Raw genomic sequence first — 13,115 nt, 5'->3', positions numbered from 1 at the left:
CTTGCTGTTTTATTTGCCAGTCCTGCTGATCATAACTGTTGAAATAATTGAAATCTGCATGATGACAGCTCTTTTTTTTCAACCATGGTCAGATTTTGGCTCTCACAATAAAGCGATATGCCTCTGCTCCCATTAACATCATTGGGAAGAACAAGAAGAATAAAGTATAGACACCTGTTCCAATAATGCTATGAGAAATTCAAATCCGTCTCCCCTCAACCTCCTGCCCCCTGCCCCACCTTTCACCTTCACCCTGCCATGCCTCACCTTCCACCCCTGTCTCCCCCTTGCCCACCCCTGCAGGGTTTCTTGAGCTGCAGATGTTGTAACACTGAATCTGCTGTTTTATAATACTGTATCTGAAATGGTGTGTTTCATAATCCAAGTCGATCCATCCGACTTTGCCAAGAGTTTGTGTTGTTCAGTAATTGGGGGCAGGTGGAATGGCGTCTTAATTGGCTTGGAGATTGTTGAGTGGCATAGTCTCATCTCACTAATAATTTGAGTTTCTGTCCTTCGTGGTTTGAGGGAATTATATTACAGTGCTAGTAATTGCATTTAAATTAGATTTCTTGCTGTTTCATGCAGGCAGATAATAGTAATAAGTTGTATTTAAGCGATACCAGTGATGATTGTTGCATAAGTTGTGGGTAGTGCATAATGTGAGTGCAGAGAAATAAAATAAGATCGGGCTTCAAGGAATACTCCAGGATACAGCCATTCAATGGAATGACCATTTAGTACTTACCTGAAAATGTGTCCCTGCCTATATTTAATGTTACTAAATTAATAATGTAATTTTCTAAATGAGGGATAACTGCTTATAAATCAGACGCAATTCTCCTCCAATCTTTCAGGATTAAGCTTTGAAACATGAACGTGTATACCGGCGCCGCACGTCATATCAGGACCTCACGGACCGGGCATGCAGGAGGCGACCCAGGATGATCCGGGAAACCGTCGCCCATATCTGCCACCTGATGGCACACCTGGCACTGCGTGGCACTGGGGGAGGACACCATCTCCCGGTGGCCGTCAAGGTTGCGGTGGCCCTGAACGTCTACGCGACGGGGTCATTCCAGTCGATGAGTGGGGACCTGTCCGGCATCTCGCAGGCATTGGTGCACCGATGCATCCGTGCAGTGACGGATTGCGGAGCGTTACATCCAGTTCCCTGTGGACCGGGCCAGCCAGGATGCCCGGGCAGCTGGATGCCCATGGTCCAGGGGGTGATCGATGGGATGCACATCGCCGTGCAGCCACCAGCTGATAACAGGGCTGTGTTCACGAATAGGAAGCGAACCTACTCTATGAACATTCACGTGGTCTGCGACCACCGCATGAGGATCCTGCACGTCTGCGCCCGGTACCCGGGCAGTGTACATGGCTCGTTTGTATTGGCACAATCATTCATCCCCGAGGGGGAGGAGCAACACGACAAAGGGCAGCCCTCCCCAGATGAGGAGGATGGGGGCAATGGTCACGATTGTATGCCATGGAGGATGATGACAACCCGCCCTGCGATGAGCTCTGGGCTCTACATCGTTGGACAATATCTGACTCATGACCACAGTACCACCCTCCACCCGGACTGTCCCTGCATGCGGCCGTCACACTGCAGAGCATGGTCCCGTCGTCTGCCCGGGGGGGGGGGCCACTCACCTGAGGCCGACGTTCTATCACCCCTCACACACCCACTGGCGCTCACCTCACACCACACCCCCGCACGCATCGGACAGAGCACAAAGGCAGCTTCTGTAGGCGTGAAAGTGATTTTAATAACAGACAGTTCATACACGTGCCCTAGCCCCTATAACTAATCTGTGCCCTGCACCCATGCCAACTTACTCAGTGTCTAATTTTTTGGCCTCACGGGCCCTATGGCTACGTCTAGGTGGTTCCCAAGACGGTACAGCAGAGCTGGAGGTGGACTCCTGTGATTCCTGCCCTGTGACTACGGTCCCCTTTGGCGGTCGTTTCCTGGGGTGGCCCGGCCTGGATGGGCCAGGCCACAACTCGGGCGACTGGGATGGCATTTGGCTGGCAAATGCATCCAGGACGGAAGGGGGGAGTCCAAGATGTCGCGGTGTTTCGGGACCGCCCCTGCAAGGGGACCCAGAATTGGTCCCAGCATCTCCTCCTCCTTCGGGGTGCCCGATGGCCCCCGGGCCTCTCCATGGATTGGGTGTGCGAACGGATCCAGCATCCGATGGAGCCAGTCCTGGAGGCCCGCCCTGGTATCAACCAGGGTCTGCAAGTTTTCAGCCATGGAGCTCAGGGAGTTGCCCATCCCTGTCTGTGTCTGGGTGATGCCGGCCAGCACCTGGGCAATGGCGCCGATGCCCTCAGCGATGGTCTGCGGAGACTGGGCTATGGCCTGCAGAGACTGGCCCACGGCCTGCTGCGACTGGCCCATGGCCTGCTGAGACTGGGCCACGGCGTTGAGCGCCTCTACTGCTGGCTCTGGCTCATGGCCTCCTGTGAGAGGGCAGCCATGTCCTGGGCCACGGACGCCGCCTGCACAGAAAGCCCCAGGTCTTGCATTCTGCTCCCCATGTCTGACTAAGTCGCCCCCATTGCCTCCACCGCAGACGCCACCCGTGCGGTATCGACCTGGATGGCACGCATGACAGGCACCACTCCCTGCTCCTGGACGCGGGTGGACTCCTCCACCTGCGACTGCAGCTGCCGCAAGCCAACCGTTCAAAATTACAAAATTTAGAAGCATTGTGAACTCTGTGGATGATAATGTAGAACTTCAAAAAGACAGACAAGCTGGTGGAATGGGTGGAGGGTTGGCAGATGAAATTTAATGTTGAGATGTGTGAAGTGCTTCACTTTGGTAGGAAGTGTATGGAGAGACAATATAAACTAAATGACACAATTCTAAAGGGGGTTCAGGAGCAGAGGGACATGGATGTTTCTTTACAGAACGGCACGTCAGGTTGAGAGAGCAGTTAATAAAGCATCACTCTCGGCTTAAAAGGGACATAGAGTCAAATGTAAGGACGTTATGTTAAACCTTTATAGAATACTGGTTCGGCATCAAGTGAAATATTGCATGTTCAGTTCTGTGTTCAAACTTTAGAAAATGTGTAAAGGCATTAGTGCAGAATTGATTAATGAGAATGATTCCTGGTATATGAGGACCTTCAGTTATGAGGATAGATTGGCAAAGTTGGGATTTCTTTCCTTGGAGAAGAGACGGTCGAGAAGAGATTCGATAGAGATATTCAAAATCATGAGGGGTCTGGACAGAGTAGATAAGGAAAAACTGTTCCCATTGGAGAAGAGGGCACAGAGGGGAGGAAATGATGTAGTGGTGTTGTCACTGGACTACTCCAAAATCTCCAATAACAATCATAGATTATCATAGAATTTACAGTGCAGAAGGAGACCATTCGGCCCATCGAGTCTGCACCGGCTCTTGGAAAGAGCACCCTACCCAAGGTCAACACCTCCACCCTATCCCCATAACCCAGCAATCCCACCCAACACTAAGGACAATTTTGGACACTAAGGTCAATTTATCATGGCCAATCCACCTAACCTGCACATCTTTGGACTGTGGGAGGAAACCGGAGCACCCGGAGGAAACCCACGCACACACGGGGAGGATGTGCAGACTCCGCACAGACAGTGACCCAAGCCGGAATCGAACCTGGGACCCTGGAGCTGTGAAGCAATTGTGCTATCCACAATGCTACCGTGCTGCCCACAAATCACTTCGCTCTTTCCAATCTCCTACTGAATTTGTTTTTCAATTCTATCGCGCATTTCGGGTGGGATTCTCCGCTACCCCAGCCACATGTTTCTCGGCGACGCACCATTCACTGGCGGCGGGATTCTCTCTTCCCACAGCTTGTCAATGGGATTTCCCATTGAAGGTGCCCCGCACCGCCAGGAAACCCGCAGGCGTGGGTGCTCTGGCATCAGGAAAAGAGAATCCCAATAGCTGAAAAATTCAGGCCTTCATCAGTCTCCTTAAAAGGATGTTTGTTTATGGACATATATACCTGAATGGTGGTGATGTCTACTGGTGGTTCCTTTTTTAATAGCATCAGTCTATCTGAATCACATTTCAGTTCACTCACACATTTAGCAGCTTCCACTAATGTTACTTCTCATTCCCTTCTCCCCCAGAGTATATCATTCTCAGTTCATCATCCATGAAGCTGGTTGGAGTCATACCTGGCACAAAGGAAGGTGGTTGTGGTGACTGGAGGCCAATCATCTCAACTCCACGACATCACTGCAGAAGTTCCTCAGGGTAGTGTCCTCGGCCCAACCATCTTCAGCTGCTCAATGACCTCACTTCCATCATAAGGTCAGAAGTGGGGATGTTTGCGGATGACTGCACAATGTGCAGCACCATTCATAACTTCTCAGATAATGAAGCAGTTCATGTCCAAATGCAGCAAGACCTGGAAAATATCCAGGCTTGAGCTGACAAGTGGCAAGTTAATTTGCGTCACATAAGTGCCAGGCAATGACCATCTCCTACAAGAGAGGATCTAGTCATTGACCCTTGACATTCAATGGCAGTACCATTGAATGAATGAATTAAAAAAAAGTTACCTTCTCATGTCCATGTGGGTCACCTAATCCTAGGATGTTTAATTTCTCCTTTTCCATGTCTTTCTTTAGGTTCTCTAGCTTTTCTTTCCTGTTCATTGTTCATACATTCCACACTCCTGTTCTTTTGCTATTACAAAGCTTGAATATATGAGAGCAGCGACATCCGGAGGCTTCATTCTGTCCCTTGCCAAATGTAATATCACATTGGTTTATGCTAGGGGCTCATGCCTAGGCCATTGGTGTTTACTATGCTATCCTCCATAGTTTTCTTGGCTATTTTCTGTGGTGGTTCACCATTGCCTTCCACTGTGGTATTGATTAAGCCACTGACAACTCGACCATCGTGATAGGTGGTACCGGACTACAGTGAGACCAGTAGCAGGCCTCACACATCTGACCTTACACTGTTGACAAACTTAAAGTGTTTATGCTAAATCACCTCTGACAGCAATGACTTCCGCGAACTGAAGCAGACCATTAGACCTAACCCTTTGGCATGAAGGAAACCATGGAGGAGGGAGTTCCATCCCAATCTACCTGAATTCCCTCAGTTGGAGAATTTGTAAATGAAGTAAATGAAGCACTGGCTGGAAAAAATAAGGGTACCCCCTATGGTTCTTTGTGTTGCTTATTTCAGGATGGTTGGCGTAGTGTTCCACAAAGACCACAGTATAGCTTTTACTTAAACAAAGCTATGGAGCTGGATTCTCCGCACCCCGAAGCCAAAATCGCAGCCGGCACCAGGGAGGAGAAAATCTGCGTCACCGCGGAGTATGCTGCACCACCAGGGGCCATTGCCAGAGGCCCGCTCCGACATTCTCCCCCCCCCCGACCGGCCGAGTTCCCGACGACGTGGACCTAACCTGCGGGATACTCGCGTGGCGGCTGCGGACTCAGTCATGGAGCACGGCGGCTGCTGGTGACCGCCACTGTGCGCATGTGTGGCCTCTGACCCAGAAGTGCGGGGGCCCATATCTGTAGCAAAAGCTGTGAGATTCACTCCGGGTCCCTGCAGGGCTGGGAATTTGTTTCATTTTTTTTACAGGACTTTCAGGAGTAAAACTCCACCGTTTCATCGCCGGCGTGGAGACATAGTCTCAATAATGGAGAATCCAGCCCATGATTTTATTACACTACTAAACTGGATTTCGACACCTAGTGCTTTAGATTACAAAATTGATCAATAACATCTAACCACACTCATCTACTGCTCATCTCACTACTGGTATAAACTATAATTTAACCTTCTCACACTAACTGCTCTGATGACCTTCACTAGCTATCTCCTGCATACACACCCCGTCTAAAGTCTAGCATCACTGCTTTATATAGTTGTATCTGCAGCTCCCTCTAGTGGCTATTCTTGATAATGCTGATAGTTATGATAATACAACACCACCAACACCAATGAGCAATGGAAACCGATTAAAGAACCTGTCAAGGGAGGAGGAGGAAAAAGAAGAGGATTTTAATGATTAAAATGGATGAAGAAACCATGAGCGATTACTGCAATGTTGCAAAAGATGGTAAAACAGAGAAAATTGAAGACTGTTAACACTGAAGAAGGCAAGTTGAAATGCATACACTTGTATAACGATGGAGAATAAAAACTGAAAAGGCACAAGAATGTTTAAAATAGCATTGAGATTTACTGGAAAAATTGGATCAAGTGCATGGAAAAGCAAAGGACATTAATGGCACTCAGCAAAAATGTACTGAAAACAACAATAGAGAATAAGGGAGTTATTAATCAACAAACCCTGAGAAAATAAGAAAAAGATGGAAGGAGCAAATTGAAGAACTACATGCAAAAAAGGAAAAACCTGAAATGCTTGAGCTAGAAGAGGAGATTAATGTTAATTCAATTTCATTGGACCAGTAACACTGGCAAGTGAGATAAGAGCTCCAATAAATGAGATAAAAGTGGCTGGATTGGTTAAATACCAACAGAGTTGATTAACAGCATGAGAAAGAACTTAACATCAATGTCCACTAAACTGTGCAAAGGTATTTATTTATCAGATGAATGACCAAAGGATTCCCTGCAGACAATAAAAATCATGCTAAGAAAGAAATGAAAGGCATGTCAATATATTGACTTTCGTATAATTAGTCTGATTGTCCATGTACCGAAGGTTGGGCTGAGAGTTGTAACAAAGAGTGATTGGGAAGGCAGAGATGGCAAGTTTGAATTCCAAGGAGGAAGAGAGACAAGAGAAGCAATTGACATTATAAGATTAATGAGTGGACAGAGTTTAGAATTTGGACAGGATTTACATGTTTGTTTTGTAGGTTTTGAAAAAGCTTTTGATTGGGTTGACTGGATTAAGCTCTTGACTGTGCTGAAAGACATTGGAGTAGACTGGAGAGATGGATGTTTCATAAGAAATCTCTGCATGAGACAAACCGCAACAGTGAGAATAACACAGTTGGGAGTCAGAACCAATTGTAATTGGAAAAGGAGTTCAAAAAGGCTACAGTTTTTCACCAGACCTCTTCAATGTCTACAAAAGCAATGATCAAAGACATATTTGAAGACACAGTAACTGGTGTTAAGGTTGAAGGGGCGAATGATAACATCAGTTAGATTTGGAGGTGACAAAGCATTTGTAATCCTTCCTCTGTGCTTAGATAGATACTCATAGATAGCTTGGTAACAGCAGAATGAAATTTGGAGTGAAATTAACATTGGCAAAACCAAAGTGTCGACCTCAAAATCACAAAGGATTATTCAGATATTCATAGAAGGAAGAGAACAAGAACAGATGTGAGAATTCATGGGCTGGATTCTCCATTCCTGAGACTAAGTGTTGAGGCCGGGGCAGGATTTGTGGAATTCCACGACACCAAAACTGGCGCCGAACATGAACCGATTCATCGACTATGGAGGGGCTGGTACCAGCGCCACAAAAACGGTGTGGGATTCGCCGAATCCATGATTGACAATCGAGAGGCTGATAAGCTGCAGCGCATATACACATTACAATCCCCACGCACATTCATCCCAGCCGACAAGATGGTACTGGTTGTACTGGTGTGCGCCCATACAGCTGATGGGTCAGCTGGGGCCAAAGTGCACCTTGGGGGGAGGGGACATTTATACGACCCATGACCCTTAGTTCACAGTGGACTGCCAGCGGTGTGCGCAGCTGATTGCTGCCTTTCCGGCTGGGGCAATGATGTTCCATGCCTGCCCACCCCGACCCCATAGCCCACCTCCTGGCCACCCCCCGCTACTCCCCCGGCCCTGGCAGACGTCCCTAGCCAGCGGCTCAACTGCCAGCAAACTATGGCGACGTTGGACACTTTCCATACCCCCTCTCTCTCTCCCTCTACAACCACGACGCTGATTTCATGATTTTTAAAAGCACAAGTGAACAGCGACATCGGGGACTCAGTCCATCGGAGGCGGAGAATCGCGGAGGCCCCAGAGAATACCGGGTCAGGACCGTTAATGATATGCAAACGGTGTTTCCTATATGTCCATTCCGGACCGCATTGACGCCGCTGTCGAGATGACAGAGAATTGCGATTTGGCATCAAATTGGCGCCTGCCGCAGTTTTGGAGTCGGAACCTATTCTCCGCCCAATCACGTTTTCCGACTTTTGCCTCAGCTAAAGGAGAATCTCGCCTCATATATTTAGGAAGTGGTGTAACATAAGAAATAAGAATAAGGATAGCAATGGGAAAGGCCATATTTGGTAAGACAGTTACTAACCAGAAAGCTGAATAAACAACTCCAGAAGCGACTTGTTAAGAGCTTGATAGGAGTGCTGTTTTGTATGGATGTTAGACTTGGACTTTCCGGAAAGACGATATCAATTTGCTAAAACAGCTTTGAATGTGGGCTTGGGGGAAAATGTGCAGCGGAGATGCACAGCTTCTGGAGTCACGCGGAGATGGGTAACATCTATGCATCCAAAAGCAAAATAAAGAAAATGTTGGAAAACTGAAATCAAAACAGAAAATACTGCAAGCTGCCTTGCAGTTTCTGGGAAGAGAGAAACAGAGTTAACGTTTTAGATCTTATGTACTCACATTGAAAGGCTTTGACAAAGAATCATCCAGACTCAAAATGTTAGCTCCCTTTTCTCTCCACAAATGCTGTCAGACCTGCTGAGACTGTCCAGTATTTTCTGTTTTTGATTCAGATTCCAGCACCCGCAGTAATTTGTTTTTATATTTGAAAGGATGTGACTTGTGGAGAAGAATTTTCATAGGGCAGTGGAAACGGAAACAGGCGTAGGGACCTGGAAAATTGCACCCCGATGAGGTGTGACTGTTTAACAACACAGCTCTTAGGCGTGAAAGGGTGGGAATCAGTACTCTCCAATTCAGCAGAGACCAGGCTTTCTTTGTACCATTTTTTATTCAAGCAGCTGCAGGGAAGCTATACCTATACAAGATGGAATAGAAGCTTCTCAATCAATGACAATACATTATTATTATGCTGTTACACATATAATAGTTCATTTGCATTTACCATCACAAATTAACATGATTTGCTATTTTAATACACTTATCCAGTCAACATTTATACACTTAGATTACACTATTGTGTTTACACTATAGCTACAACCTTCACCACTGAGTTACAAAGGACAAAGCAACATCTTGCATCTTTGTCAGAAAACTCCCACCATATTCAGATCCCACATGGTCCTGCAGCTGCAACTTGAGTCCTTATAGTACAATTTTATTTAAATGTTGTTATTAACCCTTACTTTCCCCTTCAAAAGCACTACAATTTTGGAAACAAGGTCAGGAAGTGGGAAATTGCAGGTCTGTAATTTGGGATGCCAATGAGCTAAGTGTCAGCTTATTGAAGGGTAGTTTGCAAATTGTGTGCAGAGCTATGAGAAACAGAGGGTTTCCTGGACTAGCAGCAGGAGATGTATGTATGCCCACCTGTTGAAGTTCCCTGAGGTGTTGAGGAGCCATAGGCTCAGAATGGAGGGAGATCATTCATCTTGTGCACCAGGATTTTGAGGCCATGAATTCCTCCATTGAGAGCGTGGCTCACGTCTTGGAGCGCCATATTGCCCTGAGTGAATGCAGGAGCAGCATGCTGATGTACACAGAATATATGAGAAATTCTGCAGCATTGACCAGTTAGTGCTGTTAATGCAGGGTGCAGAGATGTATGGAGTGGGTAGCTTTTACGCCCCAGCTGGTGGTTCCCTCAGATGCACCAGTGCCCCATCAAAGGACTGATGGAATCAGAGATCATGTTGAGGGAGCCAGCCCTCATTGGACACCGGCATCAGGATCCAACAAATTAGCCTCTTGTGGAACCATCTACACAGTCAGAGGCTTTCCCTGCAGTGTTGCTGGTGGAGCAGCCTGTGGTGGTGTAACCATTGACACTACCAATTGAGGATGACTGCCTTGGTCATCTCAGCTGCAAACAGACACAAGTGAGCTGGCTGCCTGCACCACATACCCAGACACAGAGGGAGCACGTTATAGGAATGGCCACAACTGCAGGGCATCACGTTGAGGTTCACTGGAGTGATGTGTTACAATTCAGTACAATGGATGCGGTGTTTTTGAACCACGACCTGTCTGATTCCAGCCTTTGATGAAGTCAAGGTAAAAAAGAGAAGATGTTTGGCATCAATACAAATGCTTGTGCTCAGGATAATTGTGTGATTGATGGTGACTTGTGCCTCGTTCATTGTTGGGGGCAATTGGAGACTTTTGTTTTGTGTGCCTGATGGTGCATTTGTGTTGTGTGCTTTATCTTATTTCAAAAAGGTATCAGACTCAAATGCTTTCCAGGATGACCAGCTCTCATGGACTGGCTGGAAACCCTCCATGTTTCTCGCGGCTGTGCTCAAAATTTGCAAACTACCCTTCAATTAGCTGACACTTAGCTCATTGGCACACCAAATTACAGGCCTGCCACTTCCCACTTCCTGACCTTGTTTCAAAAATAAGAACTGCATTGTGAAACAGTCACACTTTTCCACGGTGTAACTTTCCAGGCCCCTATGCCTCTGCTCCCGCTTCGGCACTATGAAAAGCATTTGCTGTATTTGGCTTTGGATGCATTTACGTTACCCTATCTACTACATTAATTACTTCCTCAAAAAATCAATTAGACATGACCTACATGTTACTAATCCATGTTGGCTCCTTCTAATTAGCTCAAATTTCTCTAAAGTGCTCAGCTACTCTAAGTATAGATTCAAATAATTTCCACACAATAGATGTTAGACCAACAGGTCACTAATTTCCTGGTTTCTCACCTATATGATACCAATGTCTAGAATTAGTTCAGAACCTAAGAACAAATTGGGTATTACCTGGTCTATGCAGTCTATGAAAGCTCATGCAATAACCTCATATGCAAAAGTAAAAACTTCCTTAACAATACCAATTCACAATGTGTGCACGTGATACTAATGGGAACCTGGATTACCACTGAAAGATTTTGGTCCATACAGATACATTTAAAATGTGAAAATCCAATTTTATATTTTGAAACACAAACTTCAGGTGAAAATTTAAAAGAGCACAGTTTTGCCCAACGATTTTGTGGCTCCCTATTCAATTGTTTACATTTGGAATTTTTTATTTTATGTTCTATTCAATGATTTCCATTTTGTCGACGTGAACATATTTGTGATCTTTCATCAATATACTATATTGTTGGATAATTACACTGTAAGATATGTTGGAACCAAGTATACCAGGAAAGTTTGAGGTCTAATTTTTGATCTATGATTGGATGGACAATTGTGTTCCGACTCAGTACCACTGAACATTGCACATTTGCCTCAACCTCGCCAGTTGAAGACATAGGGCAGAATTTAATGGACAAATTTCTAAGTTCATTTGTGGAGGGCTTTGCAGGGAGCTTCCCGCCGGCGTTGCCGGCGAGTACCCACTGCTATCAAATGACACTTAGGGCTGGATTCTTCCACCACAAGAGCGTCACAGACGAGACGCGGACAATGGAAAAGTCCATTGACCTCAGGTGGGAATCTCCAGTCGCCGCTGAAGAATCACTCGCTTAGTCACACTTTTGGCTCCTGGAGGAATTCTCATCGGTTTAGCCCACACTTAGAAATTTTTCAGCACTGGCGAACTGAACTCAGAGATTGGGCCGCCATTTTGAAAGGGTGCCTCCATCTCTAATTGGGGGTCCCCCTCTTCAGGACCCCCACTCCAACCTCCCAGAGGCCCCTATTTTCCTGCCCTGCATCCTGCCACCCTTCAAACCCCCTTCCACACTCCTTTGACGACCATAGCCCACCTCCAGTCCTGACCCTTGGCAGTGCCACCCTGGCACCTGGCTCTCTTGCACTGCCACCCTGGCATGCTGGATGTGCTCCTATCAGCTTGTCAGTGCTACCCTGGCACTTTGGCAGACACATTTAAAATGCCATGGTGCCCGTGTTCCAGGGGAAGCGGCAGGGAGTCACCCTGCATTATCCCTGGCCACCCAGGGCCTCTGGTGGCCCTGGTGACCACATGGGTACCATCCTGCCCGGTCCATGTTTGTGTGGACCAGTATTGAACGGCGCCCAGCTGCAGCCTCGCTGGGGAGCTGGTAGATCCCGGGTAAGCGTGCCTAAGTAGGTTTAAACCCTGCTTAGGTACATGCCATATGGCCACACCCCTTTTGGGTCGAATTCTGATTCCGACGCCTCGAGCCAGTGGGAGGCCGCTCCCGGGATCTACTGGCTGCGTTGTGCGCTCGCTCAAGCGCAAGGCGGCCGGTAGATCACGGCCATAAAGTTAGTCAGTGTTCCTCATTTTCATTTCTATCTGCCAACATGTATGCATTGATATTTAGCGAGGTCAGAATTAGACTCAAGTTCTAAATCTCCTCACCTTCCCTCCACCTCCTTCCCACATTGCCTGCTTGTTATTGCTATTCATGTTTATAGATGAGATCAAACACTTTCATGGGGTACCAGAGTACCATGGAAGAATCGCTATCTTCAGTAGAGCGGGCAAAGTAAAACTCTTGCAGTTTTAAAGATGGCTAACAGGCAATCAGGTCCCTCCAACACGCAATCAGAACTGTGACCAGTTATTACAAAATGCGTGTTTTCTCAGTCAACCTTGGCTGACGAAGTTGCATTAAAAAATATGAACTGTTTGATGGAAATTAAAGTTGATGTAGCATGCAGCTTGTTAAAGGCTTTTGTGAAAAATTAATTTTTTAATAAAAAAGATTTCTAACTGTGTGACTGACTCATGTAACATTTTGATGAGTTAAAACTGGTCTTATGGTAATTAATACTAAGGGGAAATTAGTCTCAGTTACCAAGAGCTACTTGTGATATTTGATGAGGTAGGATGGTTATCCTTGATTAAGTCTGTAGCACAGCAAAAATACTGAAATGCAGAATAAATCTGATGCAGTTAAGTTATGGGGTCATTTAATTGTCTCATAGTTCTGGTGGGGAGCTGTACTCAAAGAGAGTGTAGATGAGAAAAAGAGTGATGTTTGAAGTCTTAACTTTAGCCATGCTCCTTTGGAGCAAACTGCCAATTGGGAGCATGGGGTCAGTGAAATTTC

General features: G+C 46.5%; 1 protein-coding gene across 4 annotated transcripts in view; it reads left to right on the top strand.

Moving 5' to 3' along the window:
* The window catches only part of ccdc149a (coiled-coil domain containing 149a), a 173,729-nt gene that overhangs the window by 103,029 nt on the left and 57,585 nt on the right, over positions 1-13,115 (top strand). The gene's annotated exons all lie outside the window — the stretch shown is intronic.

Source organism: Scyliorhinus torazame, chromosome 3 (genome assembly GCF_047496885.1).
Source record: "Scyliorhinus torazame isolate Kashiwa2021f chromosome 3, sScyTor2.1, whole genome shotgun sequence".
Lineage (NCBI taxonomy): Eukaryota > Metazoa > Chordata > Chondrichthyes > Carcharhiniformes > Scyliorhinidae > Scyliorhinus > Scyliorhinus torazame.
This window is presented reverse-complemented; position numbering and strand designations above follow the sequence as displayed.